The following is an 18,496-nucleotide window of genomic DNA, read 5'->3' as shown; positions in this document are numbered from 1 at the left end:
TTCCAAAAGTACAAACTTTCTCTTGCTGTGTCACGTATACAGCAAGAGAAAGCCAGACCAGACAGGGTGTTTCTTCAGGGCTCCCTCTCCCCCACCAACCTGCTCCCAATACCAGGATACCCAACATGCCTGGGAGGAGTGGGTTAGGTGTTAGGGCCTCCCAGTGTCTGGGACTCAGGGCCATGGGGAAAGGCAGGGACTTTGTGTGTTACTGTGATATCATCCATTCTGTTCCTTGTGATGTTTGTCGCCCATTATTTCTGTGTGATTCCAAACACTGAATGATCTGCATCCTCCCTCCTGGTTGCCATGGAGCCTAACTATATCCCCAGGCCATGTGGCCAGTAGAGACAGAAGTCTCCGGTGAGAGGTGCTGTGGGAAGAGCTCTGGGCTGCAGCTGGGGTGAGGGTAGGGGTGCTCCTGGTGGAGCTGGGACCAAGATAGAATCAGGGTCAGGTGTCCAAGAAGCTTCCGAAGATTCCCAGGATATTTGGGGAAATGTCTTTCTTTGAAGAGGCAGTATAGAAAATAGAAAAATAGAACTGGTTGGGTTGGATGGCCCAGTACCTTTCATGTTTCCCGACATGGCCCATGGAGACGTATTGTGACCCAGTGTCATGTGTATGTGTGTGTGGAATGAACAAGTTTCAGCAGACTGTACTCTCATTACACACTGTATACTCCCACCATGCCATTCTGATCCCTCCAGTGGGCTGCACGGCAGGGGCTGGGGGGCTCAGTGGGAGGGGTGTGCCTAGCATGCAGGAGACTCTGGGTTCCAACCCCCGAGTCAGAACCATAAACAAATGAAAAAACATCAGTGGTGACCCTGGAAATATACCTGCCTGTCCACAACCCACAGTTGGGGCATGTCCCAAGGGGGTGAGCAGAGGGGCCTCCGCCCCAAGTGGGAGGGGTGCCCGACTCAGCCTGCTGGCTGTTAGTGAAGAGGGGGGCCGGGCCTGGGTTTGTCTCTGTAGTGTCTGCAGCTTCTTCCCCAGGGCTCTTACACTGCAGTGCTGGGTGGGGCTGTGAGGAGGCCCCGTCCACTGGGTCCCTAGGAGCAGAACTAGACATGTCCCCCTCCTGCCCTGGGGCTGGGGTCATTCCTTTCTCCAACGCCCACCCCAGGCTCCTGTGCGATAGGGCACAGTCCCCTCTGGGTCATGTGCCTCCAGTCCTCTGGTTTGGAGGATACCTTTTGCGGGGACGTGGGGAGCTGTCACCAGGCCACCCTCACTCTGAGAGGCTGTAAGTGACAAACGGTCTAAACTCAAGAGGATTCCATTATTTTCTTATAGGCTGAGTTTGTCAGCCTTAGCACCACTGTGCATTAGGCTGGGGCAGAGAAAAGCCAGTGGGGAAGGTCTAGGGGAGTTGCAGGTGCTGGCATGTCTGGCACGAGCACCGACACTGTCACTGTGTGAGCAGAGGCATCTCGTCCCGGCAGAGAGCTGCACCGCTCAGACACTGTGTGCTAAGTGGCAGAGACCAGTCCTGACTCCGAGATCCCTGCTCTGCCAACAGGACCTGAAGATCCCATGTCCAAGAGGATCTTGGGAGGCAGGGTCCTCCCCAGCCAGAAATCAAATGGGAGTCCTGGCTGGGTCTTTACCAGTCCTTGGGACGAGTGCTCGAAGAACAGGGTCCAGCTCCCATGGGCCACCCACCTCATGAACGGCTGGACATGATCTAGGCAGGACTTCGGTGGGCGAAATTCCTAAAAATGACATCGTTTGACATCACCATGAGAAAACCTATGTAGTCCCACAGGCCAAGGGCCTCCCCTGCCCAGATGCCAGGTAGGGCAGTGGTCACCCAGCTCCGCTAGGGCTGAGTCAGTGGCTGCCCACTATGCTAGGACCAAGATGGTGGCTGTACTGCTCAGCTATGATCATGGGAAACTGCTTCGCTTCTTTGACTTTCAGTTCCCTTGTTGCTGAAAACGAGAAGTTAGATTAGTTGAATATATATCAAAATGGCAAGTGGTGCAAAGGAACTACATCACATCTCAGTTTTAAAACCATTTTAATTCTGTTTGTCATTCTAGTCAATGTGCATGGCAATGCTTCAAAAGGTGCCTTGGTTGTTAAAGTGAGACACTAACATTCATGTTACATTTTCGACTGTTCACTTTTAAATAATTTCAGGTTTGGAAAAAGAGCGCAATGAATTCTCTTATGTCCTTTAGTCAGATGTCCCCTCAACCAACATTTTACTACACTTATGTCTTAGTTCCTCTCTCATCCCTGGGACACAATACCTGATAACTGTAAGGAGGAGAGGTTTATCTGGCTCACAGTTTGCGGAGGCTTAGGTCCATAGTCGGCTGCCCCCGGAGCAGGCAGCCCGGCACACGGGTATGGTAGGGAAGAGGAGGAGGGAGATGGACCTGCAGGCCACGCCTGCTCCACCAGGCTCCACCTCCCAGCATCACAGGTGGCTATAGATTCATCAGTGAAAGACTCAGTGTCACGCCCTGATCGGTCACCCCAAAATTAGTACAGGAGGCTTTGGAGAGTCATCGAGCTATAAACCATAACCCTTACTCATCTGTTCTCTACACACACACACACACACACACACACACACAATTATTTTACTGAGATTTTGAGACCAAGTATTGACTTCTCTTGACTTGAGTGTATAAAGATCAATGCTTTGGTAAAATCTCCTGGTGTGAGATCACCCGTTGTCTCTCTCATTAGTCCTTTCCTCATGACCTTGAAACTTTAGAATGTAGTTATTCTGTAGAATATTCCTCAACGTGGGCTCATCTTGCTTACATTTAAATTATGCATTTTTGCGAGAATACCAAAGGGATGCCACATCCTTCCCAGAATTATCAAGAGGCAGGTGGTGTCAAATTTTATGACAAGCGATTTTTTGATCATGTGATTAAGATAGTGTCTGCCAAATTTCTCATTGTTAAGTAACTGATTCCCTTTCTAATTAACTATTTTGTGGGTAAATATTTTAAAGCTATTGAATAGTTTCCCCTTTATCCTGCTTCCCCCCCATACTTTTTCTTTGGTGATTCTGATTTAGGGGAAATAGATGTAATTCCTAAACCTGCTAGATAAACCAAATGCAAGTTTGTGTTCTCTTAAAGAATGAATTCTAGGAACAGCAGAGGTCAAGTGTGGGAAGATTTATTAAAAGAATGATAGCATCTATCTAAGAGAGACAAGAGGGACTGGAAAATGGGTTGCCTGCTGACCCTGCTTCTCAGAGATGTTTTATGGGACAAAGGCATGAGGTGAGGTAAATTCAAGGTGGGATGAAACTATAGTCAAACTAGTGAGATTACAAATACAGTCACTTAGGTAATATTGGTCCAGTGAGAAATCACACGGTGGACATGAGGTGGGACAAGACTATGATCAACCAATAAGATCACAACAAGTATAGTTGCATAGGTAATATTGATTAAATGGGAATCCAATAGGGAAGCAAGACACATAGCGAATGTACAAGGATTTTCGGTGGGTTGGGGATCTTTCCTGGAAGGGGTGGGTTAAAATCTTGGTGATGGATACCTATTTAGAATGTCAATCACTGCTATCCATCTCTAGTGGAAGCACATGGATGTGGTAGTTTGTCTACTTTTATAGTCCTGGCATTCGGTGGCTGTGTCTTGGTTTTCCTCCATGTTGGCTCCTCAACAGCCAGCTTCCTGCAAGACATCTAACTAATGTACCTATCTACAATAATTCCAGCCTGAGTTGCAGGTGCTGGCAACTTCCCAAGTGCCGTGGCTTCCCAGTAGTGATTTTCTTCTTCCATCATCTCTGTGGCACTTAATGAGCTAGAAAAGACTCTCCTTCTACTCAGGTTCTGGAATTCTGCCCTATGGGAAGTCACCTGTTACTTTGTGGGGGGGCTTTGAGCTGGCTCCTTTGTCTAGTGGCCACCTTTGCTGCCTGCAGGCCCCTCCCTCATGTCTGGCGCACACAGTGTCTGGGCTTGTGTTTTTCTGATACCATTTCCTGAGGCGTTCTGGCTCTTCCAATGGGAAAAGGTATTTAGAAGCCATGCTCTGGATCCTAAGTATGCTCATTGCTTTTTCTTATGTCTAGGCCCCCTCAGCAGAAAGATGTAGAAAATATGTCACTGACATGTGTGTCAGTCAGTTTTCCATCACTGTGACAAAATATGAGGTGTGATTGAAAATTATGGTGAATGTTGAAGTTTAAAAAGGTATTACAGTAAAAGATGTGTTGCATGAATCCTCCTCAGAATCTTCCCCCTCACTTTAAACACACTTATCCCATTGTTCTTGCCACTTTCTGAAGCAGCTCTGAAGCCCTCCTTTGTGAGTGTCTTAGGTGCACTGAAGTATGCTGCTCCTCCACATACTGAATCAAATCAACCCAAGATGTTTACCTTTCAAGGAACATTTTTTTGACTTTGAGGAAGAGCCAGAAGTTGCACAGGGCCACATCTGTGAATAAGATGGGTGAGGACACAACGTCATGCTTTTATGAGCCTGCCTTTCTGTGGGATGGTGTAGGGAACAGGTCAGGGGATATTGCCAGAATCTCTGCAGTGGGTTCTGGCCTCTTGAGAGCCACCACAGCACAAGGCAAATTAAAGAATAGACAGCAAACGAGACTAGAATGAAGAAGCTGGGTCTTGGTACATGATCAGTGCTCCTGATGGCAGCAAAGACAAAGGCCCCCAAGCACATCTGATATTTATTGAGTTCAGTCGAGGAAGGAATAGGGAGCAAGGTGTGCTTTGAAGGCATCTAGTGAAATACTGCTGAACACCTGGCCAGGCAGGGCTGTCGGGGAGTCAGCACTGCTTATCTTGCTAGAACAGCAGAAGCCAGTACTGGGACCAGGTGCAATTAGCAGACAACCCATTGTGGCAGAGAGAAGCCCCTTCAGGGGAAAGGGTTTTAATTGGAGTCATGCTGACCTCAGCTGCACATAACTCAGCAGAGCCCTGCCACTTCATAGACCAGGGCCTAGGTTTCCAGGGCAGCCACTGGGGGAGGGGCTGTACATGCCTAGTCCACCATCTGACTTGCCCATTTGAGTCACATAGGGCTTTGGTCTGACTCCTGATATAAAACAGTATTGCTGCATTATGGAAAGCAAGAAGCAGATGCTGCTCAGGGCCTGCTAGTACTGGGCAGGGATGTCTCCCACAGAGTAACACACAGCAGTAGCATTCATCATGTTTTGACCACATCTTGTAAAGACACCCAGGAAAGGCAACATTCAGAACGGCTGCAGAAAGTGGCGGAATGATGGGGTGAGTGTATTTGAAGTGACGAAGGGGTATTTTGAAGGGGATTCATGACAGTGAGTCTTCTACCATAATAAAGTTTTTGAAAAACTTCAACATTCACTGTATTTTTTATTATACCTCATTCTTGAAAATAGCTTGTGGAAGTTAGCTTGTTAGCCACAGAGTGCCTGAAGACTGGGTGGGTGCCCAGGCGATGGCAGGCCCCGGGACGCAGGTGACCAGAAAGGAAGGGCCCTGGTGGATGCAATCTTACGAGAACATGGATGCGGGCAGGGCTCAAGAAGGGAAGGCTGTGCAACAAAGCTGGCAGTTGGGGCATGACCTGGGGTGAGAATGTGAGGCCCAGGATCCGCAGCCAGAACAGGAGGAATACCCCAGGCTGACACTGCTAGCTGCTCATGATTCCTGTGGAGAAGACAGTGTGGGGTCCCTTCTCAGGTCACCAAGTGGTGCTTAGTCATTAAGTAGGAGGAGGATCTCCAGCCATCAAGGGAGAACGAATGCCAGGGAGTAGGAGGGAGCTGGGAAGAGCAGGAGTGGCCGGGCGCCTCCCTGGGTCAGACTGGCCCCTCTCTGGTCAGCCTCACCCCTGGCTCCCAGAGTCTTCTGAGCTCACAGCACAGCCGTGCTCTTCTCACTGCTCTGGCCCCAGGCTTGGACAGTGTCCACCTGAGACAGTGCCAGGTGCTGGGCGGAGGAGCAGAGAGGACCCTCTGTCCAGCAAGGGTGCAGCAGGCACAGAGCTCCTGTGCGTCCCCTTCCCAAGGCCCCATCAGAGGCTCCAGGAGTGAGCTAGCCACTGGGTGAGGGCCAGTCTGTCCAGCCCGCGTCCCCACACACGTATGTGGGCCATGGAGAGGTGCACAGCAGCCCCATCCCAGGCTCTCAGGGCTCGGGACCACAGCGTGTCCCTGACTTGAGGTCAGCACACAGGGCCGCACAGATGGCTGCGGGTGCAGCTGTGGTCACACTGCGTGCTCGGGCAACATGGGGCTCTGAAGAGTCAGGAAGTGGTAACCCTGGCCACCATTACCTGCAACCTTTGCAGCCCTTTAGATTTTGTTTATTAATTTTAATTGACAGACGGAAGCTGTGTATACTCATTGGGCATAACATGATGCTTCGGTCTACATCTACTCTGAAGAATGGCTAAGTGAAGCTGATTAACAAAACTGTCACTAACACAGTCAGGTTTTCTGTCTGCTCTGAGCCACGTCCAAGTGTAGGGCACATTCATTAACTACAGTCATCGTGTTGTGCAGCAGAGCTACCGTCCTAAAGGTAGGTAGGGACCATAGTAAAGGGTAAAGCAACTTCCGTGTGACAGAAGTCACATGCTGTCCCTTTCAACCAGGCCTTTCGTGCCCCCTGGTCTGAGTGTCCTCGAGAGGAGTGCAGAGGCCACAACCGACTGTCACACAGGACAACAGAGCACAGGCAGAGACAGCCCTTGTCACCTGCACGTCACCTGCTCATTGACACATATAGGTGGCTCTCTTCTCCACGGTGCTCAGGGCTCTGTGTCCTTTCTCCCCACTCCTTTCGAGGTGCACGTGGTCAGCTTAACCAGCAGGTCTGGGGTCAGAGGAGTCTCCTTGTGTTCTTGGGATTAGCTGCTGCTTCCTCACCTGTGAAGGTACAGAAAGACACACAGTGCAGCCAGAGATGGTAATAGCTTAATGTCTATCACCTTCTCCACCATCACCACCACCACCAAAGCAGAACACAGCGAGGACCTCAGCACAGATAACTTTTAACACAAAGACAGGAGTAAAAAGTGGCTTTTAATGATGCTGGCTGCTCAGCAAGTGACTCCTGTTAGTCTTGAGAGCCCCGAATAGAAGTTTGCACTTCCTTATCTACCTCTTTTTACACAGATGGGGCTTAATTCCATTGGAATTTCCCTGGAAATATAGCAAACAGGATTTACACAAAGCAGAGACAGAGAGAGCAGAGAATTCTGGTAGGACTTTGAGTCTCTTACGCTCCTTTGGTGACAAATGACAGAAGTTGTCATGGCCACTCAGATACACTCTACAAAGAGCATAGTTATCTAGTTAGCCCATAGTTGCCTAATAACACAGTTAACCCATAGTTACCCAATTCCATATGGAGGGATGGTCTCTTTTCTCACCACCTTTACCTCCATCAGCCCAGCCATCACCATCATCTCCACCACCTCCACCTCCACGACTGCCACCAGGGCCTATGTGAGGAGAAATAATGCAGCTGTTCAGACACCTGGTCCACAACCTCTCACAAAGTGGCTGCCTGATCCCCGGCCTTATTCCTAATGCTTTTGTTGCCCTGTGGGTCACTTTATTTCCCTCCCTCTACTTTTGATTGCTTGATTATCATCCTTGTACAGCAGGGTGTTAACCACAGCTTCTGCTATCATCTCTAAGGTTTTATAGAATCGCAGAGAGCACACCTGCAGGAACAACCCTATAAATGTGGCCATTGAGAAGCCAGTTCTGAGTTCTGGCTCATCAGCACCTGCAGATTCCTGGGAGGGCAGTGCTGTGGAAGAGGGTGATGCTCAGTGTAGAGTGCGTGCTTAGCATGCACAAGGCCTGGTTCCACCCCTGCTCCGGCAACGGAGAAAAGAGTAGAGAGCCGGCAGTGCCATGGTTATAGCTGGGCATGGTGGGGTGGGGCATCTTCACCCTCACAGGGAGGAAGGCCCTGCTGGGATGATTGCATTGGTTTGCCACAGTCAGGCCAGCTGGGAGTCTACCCAGGCAGTGACACGAGCACTTGGTGAGCAAACAGTCTCTGTCCTCATGTATCTGACGGAGGGAACCGGGCTGTCACTGCATGTCACAGGCTCTGGGATGAGCACTGGTGTGGAGTGGAGGGTCCTGTGGAGTGGGGCACATGACGTGGGCCTGCAGAGCTGTTCTCTGGGGCAGCATGCAGAGGCTTCTCGCCTGGGGGGAGTGTGAGGCTCAGACTAAGTCATTGCCAGGCCACTCACAGGGTGGTCAGACCTGGGCTCGAAGCCAAGTGCGGGGACCTAAACCATGACCTTTGCCAGTGTCACCAGCTGACCCAGGGCAGGAAGCGAGGAAGACAGGAAAGCACACAGAGCAAGAACTGGAACATCAGAGGAGGGATCAGCAGTGGGGGTGGGGGTGGTGGTGAGCACATGGACGTCCTGTCGGTGGCAGGGTTGGAGGTTGGTGTGAGCTTTGGCAGGAGGGAGAGCCTGGAGTCACTCACTGTGAGGGTCTGTCCTCTCTGGATGACAGGTGTGTGCTCCTGGGACTTTTGGTAAAAACAGGCCCAGTGGCTGCTTGCTTCAGGGCACTTTAGGGCACTTCTCCGATGCATGTCCTTGGCCTGTAGGGCGTGGGCCAGCAATTCCCCCTGTGGACTGGGGAAGAAATGACACTGTCAGGTGGTGCTTTTGTGCGGGGATGGCTGTTGTGCTTCTAAAAAATGTTTCTGCCTTTGAATCTGCCATCTCTGCTGAGGAGAATTATCAGTGATTATCAGGATCCTGGTGGCTAAAAACAGCCAGAAGTGAGTTTTAACACAACTTAAGCTCAAGAGGCGAGAGAGGCCACCAGGCTAGGCTGCTCCTGCTGCCAGGAGAGCTGGGGTGGGGAAAGTGGGGTCACTGAGGGCGTGACCTCGAAGGAGATGCTGAACCCAGCTCCCTCCCTGTTCTGCGTGCCCAGTCCTGGCCACAGCTCTGCACCCTGCTCTCCCCACCGTGATGCCCTGCCCTTGCTCACTGAGCGACCATGGCCTGGCCCTCTGGAGCAGTGAGTCCACACAGATGCCATTCCTGAGGGGTGCTCGTCCCAGGTATCTGTGGCTGCAGCATGAAGCAACCTACAGGCGTCTAAGCCTCTTAGCCACCTGGTCACCTCTTAAGAGTCTGCTCCCCAACACGGCCACCATGGCAGCCCTGTTTCAGAGAGGACAAACCATGCTTGGACCACGGCCCCTTCCACTACCCCCACCTCCCACACTCACCCACTGCTCACCCCAGGGTGGGGGTTCCCCGAATGTATGGATCAGCAGGTTCCGGGTTGGTGATGAGGGGCAGGGCCCATGCCAGGGTGACAAAGGTGTGACTGACAGGTGCGGAGGGCCAACTGGGTCAGGACAGACTCATTCATTTCTTTCCTTCCTTTTCTTTCTGTCCTTTCAGCCATGGACTGCAGGGAAATCCCTCATGCTGCCAGCACAGGGCATTAGACTGGCAGGGTCCCCTGTTGTCTGCTGCATGCTGCAATGCCTGGTGGCCACTCCTCCCCTGGACTGCCAGGCTTGGTGGGAGGAGGCTGGGGCCTGAGCACCACGCTCTTCCCCGATCTTCATTTAGTCCTCGTGGCTGTGGGACTTGGCTAGCCATGAACTGGCACACGGTCCCTCAATTCCTCATGCCTCACAGGTGGTGAATTAGGATAATCAGGAGGAGCTACCTTGCATGTACCTCAGAGAGTTCACAGCAGGGACGATGAGTATTCCCCCCAGCATCCAGAGACACCATGGCATCTTCAGGTCTCCTCTATTCAGAGAGCTGACTCCAGGAGCCCTACGGCCCTCATAGAATTTCATCATTACAGTTCTGCTTCTCTAGAGCCACTCTCAGTACCAAAATGTGTATTAGTGCTTAGTAAAGAGATAGATTTGATATAAGACATGCGAATCCATAGGACTTACAGAGTGGCCCTCAGTGGCCACCCGTAGAGTCGGGTGTGAACAGTGCAGAGGGTCCACCTGCCTGCTGGGGACCCCAAGGAGCGGGTCGGAGCCTGGAGCTCCAGGCAATGTCCCCTGTGAGTCTGCATCAGGAGGCCGAAGGTCTGTGCTGTAAACCAGGAGGTGATGCCCAAGAGGAAGGTGGAGAGTGGAGCCCCACCCTCCACAGAAGTAGCATTCCTTCCCTTTCTGTCTACGCCCTTCTGACAGCAAGCCTATGATTTGGTGCCACTCACAATCCTGTGAGACTTCTGTCCTCAGTGAATCTCCTCAACCACACCCAGGACTGCCCTAACCCAATCAGTCGGGTGCTTCCTACTCAAGGCCACACAGCAGTTACCGCTCACAGATGGCAGTGCCCTTGGGACTCTGGCCGCTGAACCAGGCAGAGGACTTGCTTCTTCATATGGTTCTGGGTTAGGTTTCAATGTAAGAATTTGTGGGGAACAACATTAGGACCCATAACAGCAAGTGAGCACTTTGTCGCTGAGTCTCTGGGAGCTTGCAGACAGAAATCCCAGTGTGAGGGGCCTCCTCTCTCTCGTGGCCCAGTCACCCTGCGCCTGGGATTCTGTCCTGAGAGGTCAGTTGCTGGTCCCTGTCTTGAGGTGCTCACTGAGCTGTCCAGCTGGCTCATGGCACCAGGAGCTCCTGTTATCACCAGACTGTCACTGCCTCATGTTGGAGACACTAGAGCTTGGATCCAGTCTGTCCTAGATGCTGAAAACTGGAATATGATAAGTAAGACCATGGTCTAGTCACAGGTTCACCTGGGTTTTTCTTCCTGTAAGATACAGAATTTACCTCTACAGTTACCCTCCTTTCTACCAAAGGCAATCAAAGTAGGATTTATTAGCAAAATAAGTTTCATCTCATCAAAATTAACATATGTGCAGCAAGAGTAGTGAGTGACATGTGGGCTCTGTTTAAGTTTGCTTTGCTGGGACTTTTGATCAGGAATCTGGACTTATAGCTTCTCCAGGCTAGAAAGCCATGTAAGGGACTTGGGCTCAGGCCACGCCTTTCAGACCTACATGTTTTGGTGAATTCTTTTCTGAAGGTCCCAAAATACTTCATGTCCCCTGGACTTGCCAAGAACTGAACCAACGCTGAGTTTATTGCCTCCTGCAGGAAGGGCGCTCCCCTGTGACTGTGCTCAGGGCCCACTGGGAGCTTAATGGGGGCTCTGGGCAAGTGTTTCAATGTGGGGAGGTGGCTGCTGATGAGATTTTAATCTTCGCTTGTTTCTGATATCCTGAACACAAACATGAGGTTTCTGGTATGGAGGAAGAAAAACAACCACAGGTTTTTAGTTAGAAGAGATCCCTGTTTTCAAAGACAGATTTGCGGTTAGAAAGCAAACAGAAGTTTGTGAACACAGAGGCACGGGAGACGCCCAGGGAAGGAGTAGTTCTCAAGAGGTGGCTTGGAACTCCCGCTCCCATATACGTAACATCTTCGAGAAAGCCCTGGACTTAGGAGCTGAGACCGTGCAGAGGACGCTGGGTCCCTCGGCACCCATGGAGCCCGGGATGGTGTGAGAGGGCAGGTGGAGGCCGTTGCGCAAAGCTTGTCGTGGGGACTCCTGGCTCCACCTGTGAGGTCCCAAGTGGTCTTCCTGGCAGTCTTGGTTCCTCCTGGTGGGCGGGGAGGCAGGGCGCCTCTGTCTTGGTAAGTCTGCACCCTACTTCCGTCCAGTGGAGGAGGCAGAGTCTTCTTAATCACCTTCTGCTCAGCGACTCTTCACATTTTGGAGTTATTTTTTCAGGTCTCCCAAACTAGATCTATATTGTGGCAAAAGAAAATGCTGTGGTTGAGACCTAAAACGTCTCCCAACAGTCCCTTGTATTTGGAAGATGGCTGGGTCACAAGTCGCTACGCTCATCGTGGATGAGTACCTAGCTGTGAGGAGTCCCCAGGCGTGGGGAGGTGTGTTCTGGTCCTCACCTGCTTCCACTTTCTGGCCAGCATGCAGGGAGCAGCTTTCCTCCGTAGCATTATTCTGCCTTAGAGCCAGATCGCGCATGGATGGAACCCCTGCAACTGTGGGCCAAATAAACCTCACCTCCTTTAAGTTGCAGGTGTTCCATATTTTGTCCCAGCGATGAGAAAATGCCTAAAACAAAACCTCTGAGACAGCGTCAGTTTTGTTATAAGGGTTGGAGGATAGAGAGAGAAAAGATAGGAAGTTAATCAGTTAACAGCTTCAGGGAGAACCAATGAAAGTCTTCCACATCCTTGAATCTGTTCTGTAACCTGACTTAAATTCCATTGTAGTCCACTACCAAGACCACTGTGCCTGTTTGCACACAAACTTCTGCCTTTATGTCTGACCAACCCTGCCAAAGCAGCCCTCCTAGCCTATTACCTTGCCATCTCACCTACCAGACAATGCAGGTTCAGTGTGAATGACCTGTGCTTGCTTCTCCGGTAGTTTCCATGGTGAGAGTGCTCTCAGCTCTGGGGCCAATAGATACTTCTGGTCTGGCCAGCCTTGCTGCCAGTGGTCACAGACCCCAGCCAGGACCTGGTGCTGCCCAGATGCATCCACAGTGGGTCAGGATGCCTTTTGCTTCAGGGGCCTGGGTTGTACAACAGATTGTTCCTGTCATAGCAATGACTCCTGTGGCGGTGTGATGAGAGGCAGATGGCGGCCCTGGGACTGAGGGCGTTCTTGCAGTACAGGGGAGGATGCAGGAATGACCATTCCAGCAGATTACCTGGGACAGGTAGCATGGTGCTCTGAGAGCTGGAGAGAAACCCATCCCTGCCCAAACAGTGTCCTTGAGAAGAGGGAAGGGTCCCTTTGGGATGGAAGCACATAACTTGGAGCATCTCTAGGCCTGGGTTCACCTTCCTTTGGATCTGGTTTTCATTCTGTTTTGAAATGCAAAGAGGGTATATGGCTTTCTGGAGTTGTCTGATGCCCCAATTGTCCCTGAACTTAGAGGACTTGTACACATTCCAGTAGAATTGCTGGAAAAAGCCCTAACCACATAGAATCCGGACACTGTTCACTTCTCCATGGGGCCCTGGGTAGGACTGTATGGAGATCATGATCGGAGGTAGGAACGTGGTGGCCACCGCTGAGAACAGCCTGACCCATGCATTGAGCCCCCTTCTTCTCCGTCTGTCGGCCTAGCAGGACCTTGAATGTCCCAGACAAGGTGCCAGCCAGCCTCCCCTGCAGTGGTCTCTCCGAAATAATCTCTTCCTGGGACTTACCACTTGCAAGGCGGTGGGATCCATGACTGGAAAGCTGGACCTGTCAGATTTCCCTTCCTTGTTGGTGTCCCTTGTGCTGTGGTTGACACCAAAAATTCTGCTTCTGTATTCTGGGCAACCAAAGAATGTGTCTACTCTACTTCCTCACTCACGACCACTAACAACCCTAAGATTTGCTATGACTGTCAAACCCCAGCTACCTGCCCAAGCTGTGGCAGAGTCCGCTTCAAGCCGCAGTGCGTTACACTATAAGATCTGGGTGCTGTGGGCCTGGTCCATGGCTTCAGTTCGCTGGACTTTCCTGGCCCCATCCTCTTGGTTTTTCGTTCCTAACTCAGGGCACCTCAAGCCTCACGGTCAATGAAAACCAGAGTCCAGCCTGGCCCAGTAGCTCCCACTGAACATAACCCTTACAGCCAGGCATTGCTGTTGTATCCATAAGGAAGTCCTGAGAACCTAAACTCCAGGAGCGCCGTCCACCCATGTGCTTGTACTTGGAAGTGCTATTATGAACTTGCTTATTGTATCAAATCACTTTTAAAAATTTAAGTTTTTCATACTTAGTCAAGGAGTGCAGTAGCCTGGTAAGCCTGTCAAAAACAGTGTGTGAAAATTGTCCTGAAGTCTACTTTGTGTTACAAATGAAAATACCTGGTAATTGGATTGAGAGGGGGCTGTGGGGTGGACCTCAGGCCAGGGCGGGGAGGAGCCAGGCAGTGAGGCAGTGAGGAGTGTGCTGCGTCACAGGAGGTACACTGGGTTTCAGGGTGTGATCTGGCCCTCCCTGCGCCCCTGGCCCACCTGTCACAGCCCTTCCACGTGAAACCGGTCAGCAAGTTCATGCTCCATTTGGGTTTAAAAAAAGAAGATTAGCCATCACTCCCGTTTTTTGAAATTCAATTTATAATTAGCCAACAAAGGATAAGTAAGTTAAAAGCAGACTTCCTTGTGCGTGTCAGGCTTCTAGCAATGTGTGTATACGAGATAACCTAAAATAACTGAATTTTAGTTCTTATAGTTTTCTTTAAAGTGGCAAATAAGCAGGCAGGAAGTGCAAAAAGGAGCAGAGCAGTGCTTTGAAGTTTGGAGCTCATGTTTTGACCATGACTTCCTTTGGGCGAATTATTTATTTATGTGGGGGTGCTGGGGCATTGAAGAAGTCATAGGCAAGCGCTGTCCCACGGAGCCACATCCCCAGCTCCTGGGAAGCAAGCTTAACATTGTATCCTGGGAGGAAAATGAAGCACAAGTCTTCTGTGGAAGGTGAGAAAACGGTGCAGAGTGGGGCAAGAGATGCTCCTCAGGGTGGCTCTCAGGCTGTGAGTTCTTTTTTGTTTTAGACAGTTTGTTGAGTGACCTTTTACTAAGCTATAGCTCAGCTTTTGGGCTAGTTTTATTGGCATATAGATGATCACTGGCACACAAGGGAACATTATTTCAAAATGACTTTCCCATTTTAAAGCATTTTTCCTCACTTCTAACACCTGAAAATTACCAGAAACTTCTCAAAGACTCTAATTTATTTTCAAATCTTATTGCTAAGCTGGATGATTATGATCTCATTCCTATTAACAAGGAAAGCCGATTCTTTAACAAGTTGGCCAGAAACACAGTAGACCCCAACTGTGGTCCTGAAAAATATGAAGAAATGGACCATGTGTTTTGTGTGCACAGCTCAATGGCTGGCACAGTTGGCACTCAGCAACTTGTGGTGCATGACAGAAACACAGGGCATTCATTGAGTCTTCACCTGACTTAAAAAGAAACAGGCTATTTTCATGGACAAGTATATTTTTCTTGGAATTCCCATACCCCCAAGACCTATTTTGTGGCATACACAAATCCTTTACCAGGGACTCAGGCTTCTAAACGAGCCTTTGTGTCTATAGATTGTGTCACTCCTAGCTGTGAGTCATCTCTTCTAAAGGGCTCAGGCACTGTCCCTCAGAGTCACTGTTTCTGACTTTCAGGCCATGCCCAGGAGGACAGCAGGTGGCAGTGCTGGGACATGGGTCTTTAACTGCCATCTCTCACGTGTGTCAGTGCCCACCTGTCCAAGGACAAATGTGCCTTCCCTCAATCCCTCAGCAAGCCTCTCCTCCCCCAGGACTCAGCCCTACCAATGACTGTGGGACCCAGGGATAAAGGGGCACCCACCTCATGAACCCTTGTTGAGAAAGCCCTGTCCTACAGGGTTGCAGTGGACTTGGATGCAGGAAGGGCCTGGCTTTGGGCAGGTGAGAGGTGCATAGGGTCCCCAAGGTGGCTATGCCCTCCGGATGCACTTTAGATCCCTCAGGAGGCAGATTCAGGATCCTCAGGTTGATGGACTCGGGGTTTCCTCACAGACCCTTCACCTCCTCCTTGATCCTGAGTCTTGCTGTGACTCTTCAGCATGTACCCTGCATGTAGTGAGTGAATTCTCTATCCTGGGTTCTGGTGCTGTTTTGTTCCATCCTGGGAGCACTGGCTCTCTGAGCTCTGTGTCATCACAGAAGTGCGTGCAATCTCCCACCTCCAAATCCTCACTGCACCTTGCAGTGTAAATGTCGTGTAAACCATAGCTGTGCTGTGTTGTTGGGTGACGAGGACCACAGAAGACAGCCCTGTCCATTCAGTGCCTGTCTAGGGAGCAGGCCTGCAGGGAACCCGGTGGAGGAGCCAGCACAGGGGAATACAAGATTTGCGCTTGGGAGCATCCTGGGTTTTGTGTGAAGCATTTCAGGTCAAAGTTGGCTGAACCCTCAGGCCCCACATCTGCAGGCGGGGAGAGCCAGCTATGTTAGGGAGGACACGTGGTTTCACAGCCAGGCACAACTTCTCTAAGAAGCTCACCTACTGAACTGCATTGATGCTTTTAATAGAAACTGCCACACTCACACCATGGGATAAACTCCACTGGGGAAAACACATACACACACATGCAGGCCCTTCGTGCAGAGCTTGCCTCCAGACCTGCAGCTTTGCATCTACTTATCTGACCAATGGCACAGCAGAAACATTAGAAAGTGGCTTATGCCTACAGGGAATGAATGAGTTGAACTTTTCTTGTCCACAACACGGCACAGCGTCTTGGCCACAGTGTTTACACCACGTCAGGCATGAGAGCACCCAGAGAGAAGTTAAGGTCTGGGGTGTAGGTGTGAGGCTTGGTGGCCCTGCAGGAGGACCACATGCCGTGCCCCATGTCCTCGTCACCGTTGTTACTTCCAGCTGCACCGTGGTCATGGAACTGGGCTATATAATAAATCAGATGTGTTGATTAGTAGTGGCTGATTTTCAAAGTACACCATTAGTGCTTAAAAATACACATCCTCTCCACTTGTTGAGTTGCATGCATTGTATACCTGGCAAGTCAAATGCTTTAAGTGGGTTACTGAAATCTGTCTCCGTGTTATTTTTCATTTCTTTCAATTTTTTATTTTTTGTAGAAAAGCACCTGGCCTGATTAAGTTTGTTTAAAGCATCCTATCATGACACTAATGCAGTTGTTTCCCCTGTCCTGCTGAGAGTTTTTCACCATGTAGCACATGTCCCATGTTTGTATTATGTGTCTTGAGTGCAACTTTCTTACATGAAAGTTCAGAACTGTCCTGTTTTATTTTCCTGGTGAAAATGAATCTTTCATCCTGTATAGTAACATTTTTTTACTTAGAGTTTGAATATTTTTCCTGAGGAGATAGCTATAGTATCTGTGTTCTGTTTAATAATCACCTGGAAAATCTTTTTCTGTCTTTTATTTTTATCCTTTTCATAGCTTTTTGTTTTGTCTTTTAAACAAGACACAACTAGATTTTTTTATTGGTTTACAATCCTTGTCTTTGTAGAGAATTTAGTCTACTTATTGCCTGGATTTACTAATGTTTCTAATTAATGTGCTATCTTATTCTGGTCTTCTTGTCTTGCCTTTTCTATTTATCTCTCTGTCTTCTGTCTTCTTTTAGGCTGGTTGCTTACCTCTTTATCATATGCATATATGATAAAATATATAGATGCTATACATATATTTATATTGCAGTATTGAGTATTGAACCCAGGGCTTTTGCACTGAGCTACATCACCAGCCTTTTTAGTTTTTAATTTTTAAATTTTGAGATAGTTGCTCAGACTGGGTTCAAACTTGTGATCCTCCTGCCTCAGCCTCCCACCTGCTGGGATTACAGGTGTGCACCACCATGCCTGACCGTATTTATTTTTGTTTCACTATCTACCCACTATAGTCAGCTTGGAATTTATACACTCAATGTATCTATTCTTTTAGTGTTTACTGTAAAATTTTAAGATCCACATTTAACTTAGATTTTCAATTTCTTAATCTTCCCTCAGAAGATAAAAAGGATCTTCAAACACTTTATTTAAATGCTATTATTATATTTTAGTTCCATCTCATGTTTAATCTCACAAAAATAATTATTGTTTCAGCTTTTTCTTAGTTTGCCTTCACATCTGTTGCTTCCATTGCTCATAATTGTTGCATCTTAGATCTCCCATCTGGGGTCATAATCCTTATTTCTGAAGTTTGTTAGGATCCTTTTATGTGTGTGTTGATTTTGATTGCCTGAAAATGTCTTTATTGTGCCTATTTCCCCTCCCACTCTTCTCCTCCAGCTCTTTTGATTTTGTTTTGCAGTGCTGGGGATGGAACTCAGAGGCTCGTGCATCTAGACAAGAGCCTACCGCTGAGGTACCTCCCACCTTCCCCATCAGTTTTGAAAATTCTTATCAGGTGTAGGACTCTATAGATTGATGGTTAATTTTTCTTAACACATTAAAATACTACAGTACTTTTGAGTTATTTTTTTACTATCAAGAATCTCATTCTTAGCTGGGTATGGTAGCATATACCAGTAAGCCCCGCACTCTGAGAGGCTGAGGCAGGAGAGTCACAGTTTGTGCCCACCCTGGGAAATTTAGTGAGATTCTGTCTTAAAAATAAAAGGCTCTAAGCACAATCTCTAGTACGGATAGTTACTGTTTAATGACTGTTTGGACTTAGAACCCGCTGCTCAGACTTGTGACCCATCCTTTTTTTGTGTGTGCAGTTGTACATCTTGTTTATAGCACCTCAATGTCTTTTTTGGTGTGGTACTCCTTGTTTATACAGTACTGTAACTTTTGCTGATTGTACTATACAGTATAATATGTAGTTTTATGTTGTTATTTCAGTCCTGCATGTAAGAGTTATGCAAATAAAAGCAACATCATCAAGTTGAAGATTCCTTTGACGATTTGTTATGAATGTTACAATGTTAGAATATACTGTATATAATTCCTTGCTTAGAGACCAATTCAGTT

Source organism: Fukomys damarensis, unplaced genomic scaffold (assembly GCF_012274545.1).
Source record: "Fukomys damarensis isolate Sample0158 unplaced genomic scaffold, DMR_v1.0_HiC HiC_scaffold_11, whole genome shotgun sequence".
Classification (NCBI taxonomy): Eukaryota; Metazoa; Chordata; class Mammalia; order Rodentia; family Bathyergidae; genus Fukomys; species Fukomys damarensis.
Note: the sequence above shows the minus strand (reverse complement) of the source record.